Below are 22,740 nucleotides of genomic sequence, written 5' to 3'. Positions count from 1 at the left end.
ATCTGTATAGAATTTAGGATCCTGAGGTTAATGGTTAGTTTTCTATTGCATTGTGTAATTTATTCTCCCTCACAAGCAATTGAACGTAAACGAGGCATTACTCAAAGTATTTTAAATATCATTTCGTTGAAATGTTTCAATAATCAACATCTAATATTGTGGACTATTATAAGCTCAAAAGAGTAAAATAAAAGGTGATTCCCATCTCACTTAAATTATTCATTTGCTTGATTGAAAGCACTGAATTGTAGTCAGAATGACAGATGAATTTCAGTACTTCCATCTTTAATTCATCAAGCATGCTTCTAACCAAAGGTCTAAAATGTTGTTTTTGGCCTAAAGATTTGCTTCTCCGGATCTAGAACTAGCATAGACAATAGAAAGTTAAAGTAAGAGTATGAAATAGATCACTTAATAGATTAGCACTGCATACTTCGTTCTGTTGGAAACTCCTCAAGGTTTTGCTTTCCTGGGAAAAAAAGTTAGTGGAATGATTATTCTTAGATATCAACAATACATAAACCAAAAGGGGGCACATGGAAAGATGGGGTCTAGTGGGATAATACTTGAGCAAGCACTTATAACAAGTGATCATAGCTCAAAGCTGTGTAAGGCTTTTCATGCAACCTTGCATAATTAAAATGCTTGCTGAAATGTATGGATGCATTGTTCTCTCGAGATAAAAGTTACTTTAGTGAACGTAGAGTCATAGAGATACTCAGCACTTCGATCAAACTCATCCATGCTGACCAAATACCCTAAATTAATTTAGTCTCATTTGCCAGTATTTGGGCCATATTCCTTTAAATCAGCCATGCTATGATAACCTACATCCTGTGAGGATATTAAAGTCATGGAGATGCATTGGTTGCCATCATCCAAAACTATATGAATTCTGGAACAGTCCCTGCAGACTGGAGAGTGGCAAATGTAACCTCGCTATTTAAAAAGGGGGAGGGAGAAAACAAGGAATTACAGATTGGATAGCCAAACATCAATAGTAGGGAAAATGCCAGAGCCTATTATAAAGGTTACGATAAAAGGCACTTACAACACACCAACAGGATTGTACAAAGTCATCATGGATTTATGGAAGGAAAATTTTGTTTGACATATATACTGGAGTCTTTTCGGGATGCAACTAATAGAAAAAGATGAATAAGAGTGAACGGATATGGTGTATTTGGATTTTCCAAAAGCTTTTGATGAAGTCTTACTTAAAAGCTTAGTCTGCAAAATAAAAGCATGCAGCTGTAGCTGGTATAAACTGCAAACTGTTTAGTAGACAGGAAACAGAGAGCAGGAATAAATGGGCCTTTTTTGGAGTGGAAGTCCGTGACTAGTGAGGTATGGCAGGGATCAGTGCATGGCTCCCAGCTATTCACAATATATATATCAACAATTTGGATGAGAGAATCACATGTAATATTTCCATTTGATGACGAAAATAAAGGGTAGAATTATGAGTAGTAAGGAGGAAGTGAAGAGGCTTCAAGGTGATTTAGGTAAGTTGAGTCAATGGGCAAATACATGGAAGATGCAGTACAATGATTTGAAAGTGAAATAATCCATTTTGGTAGGAAAAATACAATAACAGAGCATTATATAAATTGGGAAACATTAATGTGCAAAAGAAAGACATATCAGGGCAGGACTTATACATTTAATGGTAACTTTCTGGAGAGTATTGCTGAACAAAGACAACTTGAAGTGCAGGTTCATCGTTCCTTGAAAAGTGGAGTCACAGGTAAATAGGATAGTGAAGAAGGTGTTTGGTATGCTTTCCTTTATTGGTTAGTGCATTGAGTATAGGAGTTGGGAGGTCATCTTGTGGCTATACAGGACATTAGTTAGGCCACTTTTGGAATATTGTGTGCAATTCTGATCTCCCTCTTACATGAAAATGTTGTGAAACTTGAAAGGGTTCAGGAAAGATTTACAAGGATATTGCCAGGGCTGGAGGATTTGAGCTCTAGGGAGAGACAGAATAGGCTGGGGCTGTTTTCCCTGGAGTGTTGGAGGCTGAGGGGTGATCTTATAGAGATTTATAAAATCATGAGGGGCATGGATAGGATAAGTAGACAAAGTCTCTTCCCTGGACTGGGGGAGTCCAGAACTATGGGCACAGGTTTAGGGTGAGAGGGGAAAGATATAAAAGGGACCTAAGGGGCAACATTTTTTCATGCAGAGATTGGTATGTGTATGGAATGACCTGCCAGAGGAAGTGGTGGAGGCTAGTACAAATACAATGTTAAAAAGGCATCTGGATGGGTATGTGAATAGAATAGGTTTAGAGGGATATGAGCAAAATGCGGAAAATAGGATTAGATTCTGGTCGGCATGGACAAGTTGGACCAAACAGTCTATTTCCGTGCTGTACATTTCTATGACTCTATGACTTGGGTTATTGGACACCAGTCACTGAATACAAGTGTACAGGTGCAGCAAGCCATAAGGAAGTCAAATGTTAACCTTTATTGTAAAAGAGGATTTGAAAAAGAAAACAGTTTGGACCAACTGTGTATGAGGCGATAAAGTGTCGAGCTGAAAAAAGCACAGCAGGTCAAGCAGCATCAGAGGAGCAGGGGAGTTGACATTCCAGATCAGAACCTTTCATCAAGGCAGTCCTCATTATCTACAACCATATACATTCTTGTTGATACCACATCTACAATGCTGTATGGGTTTGGACTCCTTAACTAAGAATAAATATGCTTGCCATAAAGAGATTGCAGCAAATGTTCATCAGACTGATGGTAAGTTTGTGATGTGAGGAGAGATTGGACCTGTATTCACAGGAATTTAGGGGAATGTTGAAAAATATAAAATTCTGATGTCGCTGGACTTACTGGATGCAGGGATGATGCTTCCTCTGGTAGTGAGGTTTATAAAAAAGAGTCAGTCTCAAGGCATGGGGTAGGCCATTTTGGACTGAGATAGAGAGAAATTTATTTATTGGCGAATCTATTGCTGGAGAAAGAGCACAAGTATGGTGTTCAAACAAAGGATCAACCATGATCATGTTGATTGGTTGGGCAAGCTCAATGGCCTTCTTCTCCTGTTTTCTAATTTTCCACCAGGAGAGATGAACTCATTCCTTTCCTCCACTGGATACAACAAAGATTCAAGTTAAAATGGGAGTTGATATTGTCAATTGCATATAATATATTATTATATATTGCTTTTTACACATATATACTGTATATAGCTCAGTATCAGAAAAGAATCAGCCAGTATTATTTTGATTAGAGTGGTGCTGGAAAAGCACAGCAGGTCAGGCAGCATCCGAGCAGCAGGAAAATTGATGTTTCAGGCAGGAGCCCTTCATCAGGAATGAGGCCTCACGGATGATGCAGTTCGGGATATCCTTAGTTCTGGGTGTAGGTTTGCTCGCTGAGCTAGAAGGTTCATTTTCAGATGTTTCGTCACCCTACTAGGTAACATCTTCAGTGGGCCTCCAGGCGAAGCACTGTTGATAATTCCTGCTTTCTATTTATATGTTTGGGTTCCTTTGGGTTGGTGATGTCATTTCCTGCGGTGATGTCATTCACAAAAACCATGCAAGGACTGTAATAAACACTACATTGGACAAATAGGCAGAAAACTACCCACCAGGATACATGAACATCAAATAGCCACAAAACGACATGACCCTATCCCACTAGTATCGTTACATGTAGAGGGGGAAGGGCACCACTTCGACTGGGACAACACATCCATTCTAGTGCAAGCTAAACAGAGACACACACAAGAATTCCTAGAAGCGTGGCATTCCAACCAGAACTCTATCAGCAAACACATCAGGTTAGACCCCCAACTACCACTCCCCGTGAAAATGAACAGAAAATGACATCGCCACAGGAAATGACATTGCCACAGGAAATGACGTCACCAACCCAAGAAACCCAAACAGAGGGTGGCGGGCATTTGGAACAGGGTGCCAGCAGAGGTGGTAGAGGCAGGCGCAGTACATTCATTTAAGATGCGTCTGAACAAATGCATGAGTAGGTGGGGAGCAGAGCAATACAGATGCTTAGGAACTGACTGTTGGGTTTAGACAATACATTTGAATCAGCTCAGGCTTGGAGGGCCGAAGGGGCTGTTCCTGGGCTGTAATTTTTCTTTGTTCTCTTTGTTCTAAACATATAAATAGAAAGCAGGAATTATCAACACTGCTTCATTTGGAGGCCCACTGCAGATGTTACCTAGTAGGGTGACAAAACATCTGGAAATGAACCTTCCAGTTCAGCGAGCAAACCTACATCTAGAACCTCAACTTGAGCTACAAATCTTCTCAAAACTCACTAATATCCTTTGTGTTATGTTTGTTCAGGGAAACTGGTGGGAGCTCACTCTACTTGGTGTAGGTGGAGGCCATGGTTTGGTTCCCACTGCTCAGTTTCTCTATCTATTGTGGAAAGCGATGTTGAATAGAGGTCAATAATGTTTAATTTGGAAGGCTGTTGTGCATCCTTTTGCTGCTGATTAAAAATGTCAGTTTGCAGGTTGTTTGTTTGGACTTCCTAATGTGTAGGCAAAGAAAGGCATACATGCAATAGCCTTGATGAAGGGCTCCTGCCCGAAACGTCGATTTTCCTGCTGCTCGGATGCTGCCTGACCTGCTGTGCTTTTCCAGCACCACTCTACCCTTGACTCTGATCTCCTGTCTCTGCAATCCTCACCTTCGCCCAGTTTTTTTTAGAAACAACTGAAAATCTACTTTGTTGCAAACAAACTGTTGGATGCTGGGTAATCCAAGATGGAGGACAGAAAAAATTTCTGGCTGTAACAGCTGCTCTTTTTGGGGGTAATTTAGTGCTGGAGGTGATTTCCTCGAATTCCAGGAGCAGCAATTACTGTTTCATATGCTGTTGCATTGTTTTGGAACTTTGGAAAAAAAAAGTCAAAACAACAGCAGTTTTAAAAGGGAGAAGAACAGACAAAGGAAGCATATGGTGAGGTCAGTGTAGGAGAGAGAGGGAGAAAGAAACTGACTCCACAGTGTACCTGCACAGTTACTGCTTTTGTTGTTTTAATTCATGTATTGCTAGACATTGGAGTGCATCTGGGAAAATTAACAAACAGTGAAATTCACAACTAATTTTGGAGGAACTGTTTGGCGAAGTTCACAGCACAGAAGCAAATAAGTGAATTGTTTTTAAGTGTGACCTACAGAAAGTCTTCAGTTGTGAGTAGAGTGGGTTCTTTCTTGATTATATGTTTTTTGAGATATGTCTCTTGATTAAACTTAAAATATAAGCCATAACTATTAATTTAACCTGGGCAGTGTTTTGTAGAGGAATAAGACGGTGTTATTTTCTGGGTCTGTAGATTGTGAAGGAGCAAAAATAGCCTTTAGTAAAGTGATATGCACTTTTTGACAGGAGTTTAAAGACAGTTCAATTGGCAGATTATATTGGCAATAAATGCTATTGGTTGTGAATTTTAATGCATCGGTTACAGAGACAGTTAGAAGCAATGAGGAATTTGCAACAGCAACAGTATGTGATGGATGGCAGTTATGGGAAGGGGGGAAAGTCTCAGATACAGTCACATAGATGGGTTAACTCCAGGAAAGGTAAGAGTGGTAGGCAGCTACTGCAGGAGCCTTCTGTGGCTATACTCATTTCAAACAAGTATGCTGGTTTTGGAAATGTAGGGGGTGATGGATTTTCAGGGGAATGGAGCACAAACAGCCAATTTCTGGTATTGAGACTGGCTGTAATGAAATGAAGGGTACATTGGGTTCCAAGAGATCAATTGTGTTAGGGGACTCTCTAGTCTGAGGTACAGGCAGGCATTTCTGTGGCCAGCAGTGAAAAATCAGAATGGTGCGTTGCTTCCCTGGTTCCAGGCTCAAAGTTGTCTCAGAGAGGGTGCAGAATGTTTTCAAGGGGAAGAGGGACCAGCAAGAGGTCATTGTCCACATTGGAACCAATGACATAGAAAGGGAAAAGGTTGAGATTCTGAAGGGAGATTACAGATAGTTAGGCAGGAATTTAAAAAGGACGTCCTTGAGTGTAGTAATATCTGGATTACTCACAGTGCTATGAGCTAGTGAGGACAGGAATAGGAGGATAGAGCTGATGAATGCATGGCTGAGGAGCTGGTGTATGGGAGAAGAATTCACATTTTTGGATCATTGGAATCTCTTTTGGGGTCGAAGTGACCTGAACAGCGAAAAAGGTTACCTCAGATTACAACAGGATCTTGATCAGATGGGCCAATGGGCTGAGAAGTGGCAGATGGAGTTTAGTTCAGATAAATGCAAAGTGCTGCATTTTGGGAAAGCAAATCATAGTAGGACTTATACACTTAATGTTAAAGTCCTAGGGAGTGTTTCTGAACAAAGAGACCTTGGAGTGCAGGTTCATAGCTCCTTGGAAATGGAGTCACAGGTAGATAGGAAAGTGAAGAGGGTGTTTGGTATGCTTTCTTTCATTGGTCAGAGTATTGAGTACAGGAGTTGGGAGGTCATGTTGTGACTGTACAGGACATTGGTTAGGTCACTGTTGGAATATTGCGTGCAATTCTGGTCTCATTCCTATCAGAAAGATTTACAAGGATGTTGCCAGGGTTGGAGGATTTGAGCTATAGGGAGAGGCTGAACAGGCTGGAGCTGTTTTCCCTGGAGTGTCGAAGGCTGAGGGGTGACCTTATAGAGATTTGCAAAATTATGAGGTGCATGGATAGAGTAAATAGGCAAACTCTTTTCTCTGTGATGGGGGAGTCCAGAACTAGAGGGCACAGGTTTAGGGTGAGAGGGGAAAGATAGAAAAGAGACCTAAGGGGCAACTTTTTCACACAGAGGTTGGTACGTGTTTGGAATGAGCTGCCAGAGGAAGTGGTGGAGGCTGGTACAATTGCAACATTTAAAAGACATCTGGATGAGTATATAAATAGGAAGGGTTTGGAGGGATATGGGTCGGGTGCTGTCAGGTGGGGCCAGATTGGGTTGGGAAATCTGGTCGGCATGCTCAGGTTGGACCGAAGGATCTCTTTCCATGCTGTATATCTCTATGACTCTATGACTCTAAAAACTTTCTCAAATGAAGATGCACTTCATTATCAAAACCTATAAACTGTACAAGTGTCTGAATCACCTTTGTTAAAAACTAACACACACTCATCAAGTTTGGAAAAAAAAACAGTCCAAGATGACACTCTGGAGATTTTAAGAAATACTGAGGGCAGGTTACAGTTAAATTCAGGATGTTCAAATGTCGGTCTTTAAGTTTATACTTTATACACTAGTTGTTGGCACTGGGGTTTCATTTTGGATCAACTACAGCTACTTCAATTCACTTTTCTGGTGACAATAATGTGGATTTAGGATTCACTTTCAGGAACCCTCAAATTGTATTGATGAGGCTTTCAGTGAGTTTTCAACTCACACATTTTGATGAGGGAATTTTTGGGGGTCAGGAGGTGGCAAAAGCTGTAGTTCCAAGCAAGTTATTGCCTTGACTGTGTGTTCAAATCCAATAATTTCATTACTCTCACAAACTGGATCATGTGAACTCTCCCGAAAGTGTTATATATTCAGTGACTCCAGTTGAGCAGATTGTGTTCTTTGAAAATGCAACACTTTCCCCTCAGTCTCCTTTGCTTTCAAAAGTGTTCATTCCAAAAAGTTCTGGAGATTTTTATCTGTACCGTCAATGATATTTGGGTAAAACATCTTCATTTCACCTCCAGTCTTGGAGGTAAGAACTTTCTTCAATAGTATCGCTTTCTTTCTAATATTGAAAATGCAACAACTTACGACGATTAACTTCTACACAAAAATTAATCACATAATGTAAGCATAGCATTTTAACTTATACAGGTCATTGTGATATAACGTGTTTCATCAACATGATTTGGCTACAGCATGATTGACAAATTGTGGACACTCGATAAAGAAAAAAAAATTTCTACTGGATGTTGATTAGCGATTTTCTGGAGCAACTTTCCATAACATGATTATGTATAGCACAGCATTGCAGAGAAATGCAACTAGTAGAAAGTGGGGACTGCAGATGCTGCAGATCAGAGTCGAGAATGTGGTGCTGGAAAAGCACAGCAGGTCACGCAGCATCCGAGGAGAAGGAGAATCAATGTTTTCAACATTAAATCTTCTTCAGGACATCCTGATGAAGGGCTTACGCCTGAAATGTCAATTCTCTTGCTCCGCGAATGCTGCTTGACCTGCTGTGTTTTTCTAGCACCACACTGTTGAGAGGAAATCAACTGTTGTTCTGATTCACATCAAATGAATAAGCCTGCACCATGGGACTTTTGCTCTCTTGACTGAGACATGTTTATCCTATGGATGCGTCACGACTTATTGCACATATTTACTTCCTTGCCATTGACACTTGAAGTTTGAAGTCCTCATTTCCAGTTCATTCACCATTTCCTCCAAAGTCTTTTTCTTTTATTTTCCAAATCATTTTGAAGTTTGTTGACTTCTTTTTTTCAGCTTAGCAACTACTCCAATCAGTTCAGATGCCTTGGTTGACCTTGGTTCAAGGTCAACAATAGAAACCATAGGCAAGTTTAGCAACTTTACAGAAACGTTCCACAAATTTTCCTCCATTGTTACTAATGTTCCTTATTTAGTTCCTTAAATGCTCCTTTCTTCACTATTTTTAGAAGTTCAAACTACTATCTCAGTGCCTTGGCCATTTACAATCCACTCACCAATCATTGAGCATCCTCTGTCTCATATAATATAATTTGATGTTCCCTTTGAATGTTGACCTTGTATTTATGCTGTTGAGTGCAAGGTCATCAGATTTTGCAGCAAGCCTAGTTTTCTCAGCAATATTTAAGTTCTACAATTTCAAGCATATGCTCTTCAATTTCATTTGATAACAGGGATGGAATACTGCTGCTGGGATGAAATCAATGAGGGAGAAATGTCAGAGATGTGAGAACGAAGAGTACAGCTAAAAGTGATTGATCAAGGTCAGAAGGTACATGCAAGGCTCAATAAACTAATGAAAGATCACATCGAAAACAGAATTAGATTAAATTCACTACAGTGAGAAAATAGGCCCTTACACCAACAACTCCACACCGACCCTCTGAAGAGCAACCCACCCAGTCCCATTACCCTCTGACTAATGCACCTAACACTATGGGCAATTTAGCATGGCCATCCACCTGACCTGCATATCTTTGGACTGTGGGAGGAAACTGGAGCACCTGGAGAAAACGCACACAGACACGGGGAGAATGTGTAAACTCCACACAGACAGTCGCCTGAGGCTGCAATGGAACCTGGGACGCTGGTGCTGTGAGGCAGCAGTGCTAACCACTGTGCCGTCTCAAACCAAGAATTCTCAAACCAAGGCTTAGACAAAGAACTTGAAATTCTGAAGTGTCACTAAATGGTGAAATGAATTGTCAACAATCCTTCCATGTCTAACCCTGAAAGAACATACAAAGTAAAAGATTGTGTAATGGCTCAGAGGTGTAAGCAGTGGAAAAGGACTTCCAAGGAAAACTCCAGCCAACACTCTTGACTGGTTGAAAAATTTGGGAAGACCTGGGGGACTGAGAAGGTACATTGAAGAAAAAATCAGAGAACTGTTTGTGCATGATAGCCGTTCTGTCTAATATGGCTTCATACTCACGATTTGTCACAAACATTGATTTTTGTTGTATAATGGGTGTGTTATATTTCATTATAAATTTTGATTTAAAACTCAACATTCTGCCACACTGGATGCAACTTATCTTGACTGATCAACTAGATTATAATAATTCTCAACTACCTTTCAAAGATGGGAGCAAATGCACTTTTCCATTCTGATTCAGATTCTCTATGCCCCCAAATGTGTAAAGCATTAGTCGAAAAATATATAACATTTACAGATATTTCAAAAGGTTATTGCTAATTTCCATGAAAAAATACAAATGTCTTCAGAGTAAAAAGAAATCATTGGTGGAATTAATGAATTCCTAACTAATTGTGAGATTAAAACAATGCACACCAATGTCAAATAATATGGAATTTGAACAAAAGCCAAACATGAATAAATGAGAATGGAGACAGCCATATTGCTCAATCCACAAATTAGAGACATCAGGCATCATGTGGAAGGAAGTTGGCTTCTTATTTTTCTCTTGCATATTTTAAGACCATTTATCATGTTGAATGCTACCACGTAGCAATTTAATGGAGCAACACATTTTAAATGATAGTGGTTCTGTCAGCAATCTGCATGTGTCCTGCTTCAAATTATGAAATCTTAAAGTATATATTTCTTAATGGTTTTGGATATATATAGTACAATTCAGTTGTTTTTAACTAATTAACATCAAAAGGGAAGAAGCTTTACCTTGTTATGTCTGAAGTGAAGAACGATCGCCAGGCAGTGAGCAGAGAATGCAACTTAGGCTTTTGATTTGCAGATCAAACAATGTCCAAAACTCTTGTCCATGGAGTGACATGATTACGGATGAACTGAAAATGTGACGATTGGTTAAAGATGATTTCTTATCAAGTGACTGTATCCCCACTTTACCTTCAAACCTGATTGACAAATCATATATATAAATATATTGAGGTTTTTGTCAGATATCCATTTCAGTTGAGGTTGTGTTCAAGCAATGTACAAAAGACAAAAATTTGCATCACTCAGTGATAATATCATCAGCATGTTGACGAAAATTGACATCTTATAAATGCTGTACTATTTGTGACTGAATGACACATGCTCTGTGAAATAAATATTTAGATTCTGTGAAGACGTATGCATTTTTCCTGTAAATATTTCTACAAGGATGTCATTTATTAGCCTCTGTATCATTCCAATTCTTGCATAAAATTAATTTGTAGCTTAACGTAAACATTATGGTTTGATTATGGGATATTTTAAGTGCCTATCCAACTTCCATGACAAAATATCTTGGTAAAGAAATACCTCCATTCATAGAGCTTTGATAGAGTTTATCTGAGTTCACTTATTGCTAAAGTTTTATGAATATGAATAAAATGAATTGTGGAGAATGCCTAATCCCAGTTGGTGGTAATACTGAACAAGTCAGATCCCAGAGTAAACTTGGCTTGTGAGATCATATATTTAATTAGTCAAGTGGTTACTATGGTAGTTAGTCCTGAAACACGTTCACATGAGGCTACAGATGTTCTTTAAAAACCAAATATCGATTTGTTATGCAAAATAAAAGACAAAATAAGACAGTCAGAACACTCTTAACATAAACAGCAAAACAAAATTTCAACTTGTTTTACACTTTGTTTTACTTTTATACTTTGTTTTACACATGCTTGAACACACTGAAATTTGACTTTGATGTTAACTCATTGAGTTTTTACTTGATTGTCTCCTACTTTCTTCTCTCTGCAGATTGCAGAAAAAAACTTTACAATTAATTTTTGAGTCCAATGGCATGGAGCTATCACATTTCTGACAGCCAAAACTTTTTCAATTCTAACAACTTGAAGACTGGATTCTCTGGAAAGCCAGGGAGGAGATTGCAGTCTTTGGCTTTGATTTTTATGTCACCATTTTCGATAGGATTAGTGCCAGAAGACTGGAAGGTGGAAAATGTTGTTCCCTTGTTTAAGAAGGGGAGTTGGGACAACCCTGGTAATTATAGGCCAGTGACCCTTACTTCAGTTGTGGGGAAGGTGTTGGAAAAGGTTATGAGTGATAAGATTTATAAATATCTGGAAAATAATAATTTGATTATGGATAGTCAATATGGTTTTGTGAAGGGTAGGTTGTGCCTCACTAACCTTATTGAGTTCTTCGAGAAGATGACAGAACTGGTGGATGAAGGTATAGCAGTTGATGTGATGGATATAGATTTCAGTTAGGCATTTGATAACGTTCTACACGGTAGGCTATTGCACAAAATACAAAGTATTGCGATTGAAGGAGATTTAGCGGTTTGAATCAGAAATTGGGTAGCTGAAAGAAGACAGAGGGTGGTGGGTTGATGGGAAATGTTCATCCTGGAGCCCAGTTACCAGTAGTGTGCCGCAAGGATCTGTTTTGTGGCCATGGCTGTTTGTCATTTTTATAAATGATCTGGATGTGGGTGTAGAAGGATGGGTTAGTAAATTTTTGGATGACTCTAAGGGAGGCAGAGTTGTGGATAGTGCTGACGGATGTTGTGGGTTCAGAGGGACATAGATAAGATGCAGAGCTGGGCTGAAAAGTGGCAAATGGAGATTAACACAGAAAAGTGTGAGGTAGTTCACTTCAGAAGAAATAACAGGAATGCAGAGTACTGAGCTTATGGTAAATTCTTGGCAGTGTAGATGAACAGAGAGAGATCTCAGTGTTCAGGTGCATAAATCCCTGAAAATTGCCATCCAGGTTGATAGGGTTGTTAAGATGGCATATGGTGTGTTGGCATTTATTGGTAAGGGGATTGAGTTTCGTAGCCACAAGTTCATGCTTCACCTGTACAAGACACTGGTAAGGCTGCACCTGGGATATTGCATACAGTTCTGGCCGCACCTGAATATATTTGCAACCACATCCATTCAGATACTCATGCAGACAACCACAAACTTGAATAATCTCAAGAAACACAATGTGACTGTAGAAAAGATATGGTAGCTTTGGAAAGATTTCAGAGGAGATTTCTAGGATGTTGCCTGGTTAGGAAGGAAGGTCTTATGAGGAAAGGCTGAGGGAACTGAGGCTGTTTTCATTGGAGGGAAGAAGGTTGAGAAGGGAGTTAATCAACACTTATAAGGTAATCGGGGGGGTAGATAGAGTGGACAGCAAGAGCCTTTTTCCTCAGATGGTGAAGGCTAACATGAGGGAACATAGCTTTAAATTGAGGGGTGATAGATTTCGGGCAGATATCAGTGGTAGTTTCTTAATCAGAATGTAGTATAGGCATGGAACATCCTGCCTGCGACAGTAGTGGACTCGCCAACGTTAAGACATTTAAATGGGCATTGGGCGTACATATGGTTAATAATGGAACAGTGGGCATTAGATGGCATCAGATTAATTTCACAGGTCAGTGCAACATCGAGGACTGAAGGGCCTGTACTGTGCTGTAACGTTTTATGTTCTATTTCTATTCAAACTCTCTTGGCTTAGATGCGCCACACTAAAACACTCTGATTAGGATGATTGGTTCTCCTAAACTAAAAAGCCAATTCTCCTGCGAAGAGAAACTGTTCTCCTTTTTGAGCTGAATTCTTGATTCTTCTGTACAAAGACCTTGAACATTCTGTTTTGAAGTCAAAACTAAATGAAAGGTCTGTTGTGAACTCAGCAATACAGAAGTTCTGCTCATTAACACTACAGATTTTCTCTCAGACACTTGACCGAACTCATATGCATTCTGTTTTTGATGCAAATAAGTCACTGTTACAAATAACTTTCTAACCAACTTAAAACAAACCATATTTTCTGGACTGAGACACATGTATCGTACATATTTTAAAATTCAACTCTTAAAATGTAATATATATCATAAACCTTTCACCACACCTTGACTCAAAGGAAAAAAACAGAAAAATACATATTAAGAGATATTTTCATTTTCTATCAACATTTTTATTATCTTTATTTCTATGTTACGTGAACAGTACTACTACGTGTACAATGAACACAATGACTTTCACAACAACCATATTCCACTTAAATGAATTTTAATCATGGCATTTGGTTTCCTTCATATTTGCCCTTGACAAAGCATTCATATGATTGCTAGCCACATTAATGATTTTTAAATTGCATGTTTCTAACACTAAGCATCAATGAAACATTATTAGATTGCTGTCATAGAATCGCGGGGTTGTATGGTGGCTCAGTGGCCAACACTGCTGCCTCACAGTGCCTGGTTCCCTGGTTCAATTCCACCCTCAGTCGACTGTCTGTGTGAAATTTGCATATTATCTGTGTTTGTTTCCTTCGCATACTCTGGTATCCTCCAACAGTCCAAAAATATGCAGATTAGGTGAGTTAGCCAGGCTAAATTGCCTATAGTGTCCAGGGATATGTAAATTAGATGGATTAGCCATAGAAAATACAGGGGTAGGGTGGATGCTCTTTGGACGGTTGGTGTAGACTTGGTGGGCTGAATGGTCTATTTCCACACTGTAGGGATTCTATAATTTTGAATCAAAAAACTAATAGTTTATGGTCAGTCGAAATAAAAGTTTTCTTCAGAGCTGTGCAATATAAGGTATGTGATTTACATATAATTCATAGTTTTGCTTTTAGCCAGTAGCATGAGGGTTTTGATCTGTGTGAAGAGAAAGATTAATGCTTAACTTGTCAATATTCCCAAAGCCTTTTTTTTGCAAACCATGATGTGGGAAAGATTGTCTGAGGTGCTAATGGGGATTTGTTTGCATTGGGCTTGTTTTACAAGCAGACAGAGTAAATATTGCAGAGCATTAGCTTGCTTTCAGACTAAAGGATCAGGAATTTACTTTATATTTGTTTAGGAGACATAAAACAGATGTATTGTAGTGAAGTTTATTGCATGATATTTGAAGATGGCTTCAAATGTTGCCAAGAGCTTTCTGGAAATGTAATATGTACCAGTGGATTATTTAAAATTTTTCCTGATAGCTAAACTGGGGGAGTTGGAAGTCAAATTAAATGTATAATTAATGATGGGATTTAATAAAATTGACATGATTCAGATGATTAGCCAACATTGAGAACAGGAACCTGAAATTGGGTTAAGTAGAGAGTAATGGATGGGGACATAGAGTTAAGAAAACTTGAAATAGAAAGTGGAAAGAAGAAAAATAGAGCAAGATCGAAAATAAAAAAAGAGAGGGAGCTGGAATTTAAAGAAGAAAATCTTGGCCTGCAAAGAGACAAAGACTTTCAAGGACATGAGTTACCTTAAAGAAAGCTTGAGCAAAAATGGAAGAAAGAGGTAATAACTTAGAGGATGATACTGATTCCTATGAGTTAAAAATCACGTAACACCAGGTTATAGTCCAACAGGTTGATTTGGAAGCACTAGCTTTCAGAGCGCTGCTCCTTCATCAGGTGGTTGTAGAGAATAAGATGGTAAGACACAGCTGTGTCTTGCCATCTTATTCTCCACAACCACTTGATGAAGGAGCAGTGCTCCGAAAGCTAGTGCTTCCAAATAAACCTGTTGGACCATAACCTGGTGTTACGTGATTTTTAACTTTGTACACCCCAGTCCAACACCGGCATCTCCAGGTCATGAATCCAATGAGGAATTTGATTTAACAAAGAACCTGAGCTTAATGCCTAAATTGTCGGATGACACAGACAAAAGGTATGTTTATCTCATTTGAGGAGGTACCTGAATCGATGGAATGATGGAAAGGTCTTTGGACCTTAATGTTACAGAGTGTTTTGACAAGTCCAGCAATGATTGTGTGTGTCCTTTTATAAAAAAAAATCTGCAGAGTAATAAATGTCAAAGAGGCTATATGTTTCTCTGCTTGCCCCGGACCTTATCAAAACTTAGAACTACAAGAAAGAAACCTAATCAGACATTTGTAGAATTTGGAGGGGAGAAAGAAATGATGTGGTTTCAGTGATTTAGATCACAAAATCTCAATTAAAAATTGCAAATATAAGGTTAAGCATGTCAATGGAAGAATTCAGAAATAGCATTCTTGCAAATTAAAAACTTATTTAGATGAGCCTCAAGAATTGAAAATCAGAGAAATGGCAGTTCTAGCAGATATATATGTTATCTTGCACAGCCAATTACAAGTAGCGAGATGGTCATATGGATATTTACAGAGGAATTGGGGGAATAAAAGATTTGTGGATGGAAGATACTAGTTATGGGGAACAGACAGAAGATTGAAAAAGTAATAAAGAACAAAGGTTAGAATACAACCGTGATTCAAAGAAGATAGCTTACTTCTATTCTAATAAGACAGGACATACTAAAGCCAATTGTTGGAAGTTAAATGGCAAACCAATGAGAGTAATAAGAATGTTGAAGGAATCTTCAGAAAAAGGGGAACCAGAAAAGAAAATACATCCTCAAACTGAAGCAGTAGTAAAAAGTGAGCATGTTTCCTTAGAATCTTCTAGGAAGGAAGAGAAAGCTCAGGTAGCAATGAAGAATCTACAAGGAGAATCAGACCACTAGCAGTTCTGAGTAGGTTACCTCACAGACAGAAATATTTTCTTATGGTTAGAATCAGGGAAGTAAACCTACATTGAGGAACAGTGGAGCAATTCAGTCATTAATGCTGGCTGATGATACTATTTGTCTTCTTGAGGATGTAATGTAGGAGAAAATAGTAATTGGAGGTAAACATGAATGTTGCAAATGGGTCTCATTACATAAAGTTAGATTAAAGAATAGCTAGGTAAATGTTGAACATGTAATGGGAGTAATTAAACAAATTCCTACCAAAAGATTGATTTGAGTTTTAATGTTCTGGTTCATTCTCCAAGCATTCTGATATCTTTATTTCATTCCCTATTTCTTTTGCAACAATAAGTATGCTTTTCTCCTGACTATCATCCCTGATATAATATACCTTTAACTTATTAATATGACACACTCAATGATTGTTGCTCCTGCCTGACATTTGGTCAATGACATTGGAGACTCAAGAATAAATGGCATTAACAAGCATATTGTAAGAGCCAGCAGAAGGAAAGGAACTCATTTGTTACAAGAGAAATGTCCTGGAATGTTTTCTGACAGTGTTGTGACTAGTTTTCAGAAGCATAGAATTAGAAAGAAAGACAAGAAAATTGGGAAATTATTTGGAATTTCAGTTATTGTATTCAATTTTCAATTTTAAAAACCTAAAAATAATGAAGATGGAGAGAATGAGACTGATATGTTTAGCCCATCCCCTTGAATAAAAATGCAAGAAACAGATTTGGAATTGAAAGAGTTAGACCAAACAGCCTACATGGAAACACATACAAAGGCTCAGCATGAAACTAAAATATTAATGAAGAAATGGAGCTCTTGTAAAATTCCAGCTGATGAAGAAAGGGCAGTGGTCTATTGGATAGTTATCTTATCTGAGTATTGTAATGAAATTGTATGTATGGCTCATACAATTATAATGGCAAATCAGTTAGGTACTAGGAAAACCTGTACTATAATATTAAAACATTGTTACTAGCCTGGATTATGCAAAGTTGTAGTCAAAATTTGCTAGATATGCCATTCATGTCAGCTAAAAGGGAACCTGAAACAGTGCCCTTAGGAAAAGTTTCTCCAAAGATGTTAAATAAGAAATATGAGTTGCCAATAGAAATGCAAACAGATTAAGGTTTGAATTTTATATCACAAACATTCGAAGAAATGATGACTGGTTTGGGAATAAAATTACTAATGTCTTCCACATACCAGCCACAACCTTAAAATTGCATTGGAAAGTTGGCATCAAACTTTGAAGACCATGATTAGAAGTTATCTTCAAGAAGATATGTATGTTTTAATTTTAGTGGTCGGCACGGTGGCACAGTGGTTAGCACTGCTGCCTCACAGCACCTGAGACCCGGGTTCAATTCCCAACTCAGGCGACTGACTGTGTGGAGTTTGCACGTTCTCCCCGTGTCTGCGTGGGTTTCCTCTGGGTGCTCCGGTTTCCTCCCACAGTCCAAAGATGTGTTGGTCAGGTGAATTAGCCATGCTAAATTGCCCGTAGTGTTAGGTAAGGGGTAAATGTAGGGGTATGGGTGGGTTGCGCTTTGGCGGGTCGGTGTGGACTTGTTGGGCCGAAGAGCCTGTTTCCACACTGTAAGTAATCTAATCTAAGATCCGAATCATTGTGATAAAGGAATTTTGTTTTTAACACTTGTCATTAGGAACAATCTTAATCAGTCCACATGATTTAGTCCTTTTGAACTATTATGTGGATACATGGTGAGGTGACCAGCTAAAGTAATTGAAGATAAATTGATAAACCAAAGCCCAGAGACTACACATCCAGTCTATGTTTCAAATTTCAGAGTGCAACTGACCAAAGGATGTCAGTTGGCAAGGAAGCATTTGAAGTGAGCTCAGCAAACAATGAAAACTAAAGCAGATAAAAAGGACAAAGTTCTTTTTGTTTCCAGGAGACAAAGTGTTAGTGATGTTGTTTGTCTCTGGGCAACTAGTAAAAGCAAGTTTCATGGAACCTTATCAAATCAAAAAGAAACTTACTTACGTGAATCGTGTAGAGAGTACTCCAAGCAGGAGTAAGAATCATTGAGTGTTGTCATATTAATATGTTAAAGGTATATCATATCAGGAATGATGGCCAGGAGAAAAGTATACTTACAGTTGCAAAAGAAATAGCGAATGAAATAAAGATATCGGAACACCTGGGGAATGAAGCAGAAAATTAAAACTCAAAAGTTGACCCTGGATAATAAAGAAGTGCTTACAAAGTTAGATAACAATTTGATATATCTTTTAGAAAACTATGAAAGTAACTTATGAAGGTTATTACAAAATCATAAATCAATTTGTAAGAATTGGTCAGAAAAATTGGTTATGGCTGTTCATGATGTTCATGTTGGGGATGTGTTGTCTCCTACTTCACAGACTGAATCCAAAAAAGCTCAGCTCAAGTGAGGGGAGAAATCAAGTTCATGATGGACAATGGCATTAATGAACTGAATCTTAGTAGCTATAGCTCACCAGTTGTGATAATGCTGAAACAAAATGTCTCGCAACAATTCCATATTGATTTTGACAAAATCAATGTTGTAACAAAAACATACTTATGCACTGTTCCAGGAATGGTGGGCTGTATTGAATGAATTGGACACCCACGATTTGTCACAAAAATTGATTTGCTAAAATGACAATAGCAGGTTTTGTTAACTGATACAGACAAGAAATATTGACTGCATCAATGTCAGATTGATTTTATTAATGTAAAATCACGCTGTTTGAGATGAAAAATTCACCAGCAGTGTTCCAACAATGAACCAAAAAAAAATCATTGAAGGTCTATATAACTGTGTTGATTAGATTGATGGCGCATTTGTTTTCAGGCAAATCTTGGAACAGCATTTACACCAGTTTTTGTGTGATCAGCTACAAAGTGCCAATTTGGTTATAAATCTGTCTAAGATTGAATTTACCAAAGCAAATGTGACTTATTTAATATTTGGCGACAATTGACTAGCACCTAGAGAAGTGAAAATATGTCTATTTGAAACTTTCCCTCAAGTTTGTGACAAAATGTAAAATTTTGCATTACACTGATATGAATGGATTTTATCACAAGTTTGTCCAGATCTTCAGCACTGTCTTTGCATCTTTAATAAATTTGTTGAAGGCAGAAAATTCATTTGGATACAGGAGTGTTAAAGCATCTTTGAAAACTGTAAATATGTGCTGACAATTGCATTGGTTTCATCCATGCTGACTAACGAGGAGCCATTTGAACTGGCTGTGATTGCCAGTTAGATGTGGGGTCTGTTTTATGGCAAGGTGATTAGATGGAAATTGAATAGAAACTGACCAGATGTCAACAAATATATTAAACAATTGCAAGGAGACATTGAGTCTTGTGTTAGCTCTACAACATTTTTAAATCTACATCACCAATAATGTGGAAGAAACTGTTATTAAGACAGAAAGAGATTCTTTGATTTTCTTGGAAACATGTTGGGACAAGAAATTAAAATTATTTCATGGAGCTTAATTGTCCAACTGTGTTATTTCAAAATCATTCATATACTTGGAGAGAAAGGATTATCGCAGGTGTTTTACCAAGAGTACATATGAAGAACATGGGATGAAGTGGTACCCATGACAATTGTAAAATATGGTTGTGTGACTGTTTTATGTTTAATGTCAATATATTACACTATTGATGTCACATAAAAAGTAGCGTTAAGATAAGTTTTGAATGGTAATGGATGTGGCTCTTAAAGTCGCAATTTTATTCTTATTTGGGGGAGAAGTGATTTAAAGTGAATGATTTACATAAGTATCAATATCATTTGTTTTATAGTTTAGGTATTGAAATAGTGGCATATTGGTTTTGATCTATATGGATATGGCTGAGGGGACTTAATGTTCGCTTGTCAGTGCTTTGTTTAATTCATTCATGGGCTAAGGACACTGCTGACTAGGCAGCATTTATTGCCCATACCTAATTGTCCAGAGGGCAGTAAAGAGTCAATTACATTTGTGTGGGTCTGGAGTCAAGGTAGGTTAGACCAGATAAGGGTGGCAGTTTCCTTCCCAAAGGACATTAATGAACCAGATGGGGTTTTCCCACCATTGACAATGGATTTGTGGTGATCATTAAATTCTTAATTCCAGATATATGGTGGGATTTGAACCCAGGTCCCCAGAGCTATGATTTTGTCTTAACCCAACATGAGAGACAGAGAAAGTCTCTGGGGAGCTAATGGGGATTTGTTTGCATTGGGAGAGTTTTACAAGAATACAGAGGAAGCATTGAAAAGCACTGTCTTGCCTGCAGTTAGGAAGTCCTTTTGGGAAAAAAGAAAGCATAGTTTTGGTTGCAGCTCAAGTCCTGATTGAAGTTAGCTGCAGACCAATATTGGTGTTACTTGCATCAATAGCCAGTTTGAATGATTTTTCACAATTTGGTGCATCTCAAACTGGTGTGGCTGTCAGCACAGCTTTCAAGTTGTAAAAGGCACTCTGACATCCTTTTGTTCATACAAGTTTATGTGGCTTACTTCAATAAATTTGACTAAGGAATCATTACAGTGCTGAAATTTGAAACAAACTCCAAAGCTGAAATTTGAAACAAACTGTTCTGAATTTTCCCAAACTTAGGATAAATGCAGTATTTTGCATTTATCCTAAGTTTGGGAAAATTCAGAACAGTTCTTATTTTTGCTTTTCTAGGTGTGACTTGATCTTGTTTCACAGTATGGCCCAAAAAAGTATTTTTCTTTTGCTTTGCCAAATGCATTTTTAAACGGATTCATGACCAAATTTGTTTTTTCTAACTGATCAGACATTTCTGCAATGTGATATAAATGTTCTTCCCAGATTTGGCTGAACATAACAAAGTCATCAGTTTAGACAATGCAGTTACATAATAAATAACTTTGTTGCTTCATTATTAGAAAGCTGTTGATGCATAGCTTTCATGTATTCATCCAATTAATATTTTGCCTTTATTAACACCTTGGAAGACAATTTGCATAGCTAGCCAGCATTTGTTACTGCCTAGCTTCAATGTCTCTCTTTATCTTTAAAGCCCCACTTCCTGGAGAATAAAGAAATAGCTTTCATTCTGAAACAATAGGCTGATACCCTTTATCAATTGAGGAAGAATTTCTTTCAATGTCCTGAGTCATCCCTCTCTGCTTTATGGTTTCCAAAGACATATTGTGTCGTGATATAGTTTTAATATTTTTTTTCGCATGTTGCCCGCTTTTCTGAGGATTCCTTTGGCACTCTTACTACAATAATCAATCTTCCATTTAACTTGCAGCAATTGTTTTGAAAAGACAAGCCTTATTACAATTATCCTATTTTCTTTAAATCACTTTTTTTTCCCCAATCTTTCTCCTTTATTGCTTTGACTTCCTTATGTTCTTGCCCTAAAACCGGTACTTCTTCCATCCACAGATCTTCCGATTTTCCATGTGAGATTCACAGATAACAATTTCCTTAAGTGATTGCCTTATGCAAGTTGCCAGAGGTATCTGTTGCACCCACTCCTTCTGGGATCCTTGATAGTTAATGCTGTCCTGGAGCCAAAATACTGTAGATTTTAGAGATATTGAGTTTGAAAAAATGATCTGTTTGCAAATTTTGTAACACTGTGAATCTGAACTGACATGATATTTTTCTATCTACCACTCATGCATGTCATTATCAAATTTTCCAGCACCAAAGTGATAATTTTCAGTGTCAAATGCAATTGGAATCCTGACCCCCGCATTGAATTGTAGTTAAATTAACATGCGTCACAATTTGACTTTTATGCATAATGGTATGCAAGAAAAGTCTTAAAAGATTTATCTGAATATTTGTGGGTGGCACTGAGAGAGACAAAACAGTCAAGAAAAGGTAACAGTCTCAATTTTAGTTAAAGCACTTTTTCATATTATTTATCAAAACTAAAACAAAACCTACTAGCAGCTTCTAATACCCATTAATGAATATCGTTATTAACACTTGTCACGTACTCTTATTGTTGACATATAAAATCTTTAGAGTAATTGACAGGAAAAAGACTGAGTAGCGATTCTCCTTCCTGGAGGATCTGGAACTAGCTCTTATGTTATCAATATAAGAGGTCAGCCATTCAAGGGTGAGATGAAGAGAGATTTCTGCACTCTGAGTTATGCATCTTTGAAATTTCCGACAGCAAGGTGGACAGTCTGTTTAGTATGGACTGGGGTTGGTGGATTTTTGGGCACTTAAGGAATAAAAGGTATAACACAGGAAAGTGGCATTTTGACACACAAGGTCTTAATGAATGAAGAGAAGAATGGTGGTGGAAGCATAATGGGCTACTCAACTGGCCTACTCCACCTTCAATTTTATGCATTTATGATGCTATTCTGTGTTCGATTGCTGCTGCTTCTAACCCACGTTAGAAAAATAAGGGCAGGCACTTTCATGGGCTATTGTTAGTCTCTTATTGTAATTGTGGTGCAATTAACCGAATTTCCAGAGTTAAAGCTCTGCACAACAGTAAGTCATTTCTAGTATGACGAGCATAAGTTGTAATATATATTGTCATTTATTACTGTAGGAAATAAAGGTCAGACCTGGATTGACAATTTTGGTGGTGTATGTACAGCTGAAAATGTGTTGCCGGAAAAGCTCAGC

The 22,740-nt window shown here is 38.0% G+C and overlaps 1 long non-coding RNA gene across 1 annotated transcript in view; it reads right to left on the bottom strand.

Moving 5' to 3' along the window:
- LOC132830971 (uncharacterized) overlaps window positions 1–22,740 on the bottom strand; it is a 166,156-nt gene that overhangs the window by 63,179 nt on the left and 80,237 nt on the right. The window contains exon 2 of the long non-coding RNA XR_009646462.1: window positions 10,332–10,525. This is a non-coding gene — a long non-coding RNA (uncharacterized LOC132830971). The remainder of the gene's footprint in view (window positions 1–10,331; window positions 10,526–22,740) is intronic.

The sequence above is a fragment of the Hemiscyllium ocellatum genome, chromosome 32, assembly GCF_020745735.1.
Source record: "Hemiscyllium ocellatum isolate sHemOce1 chromosome 32, sHemOce1.pat.X.cur, whole genome shotgun sequence".
NCBI classification, from domain to species: Eukaryota; Metazoa; Chordata; class Chondrichthyes; order Orectolobiformes; family Hemiscylliidae; genus Hemiscyllium; species Hemiscyllium ocellatum.
This window is presented reverse-complemented; position numbering and strand designations above follow the sequence as displayed.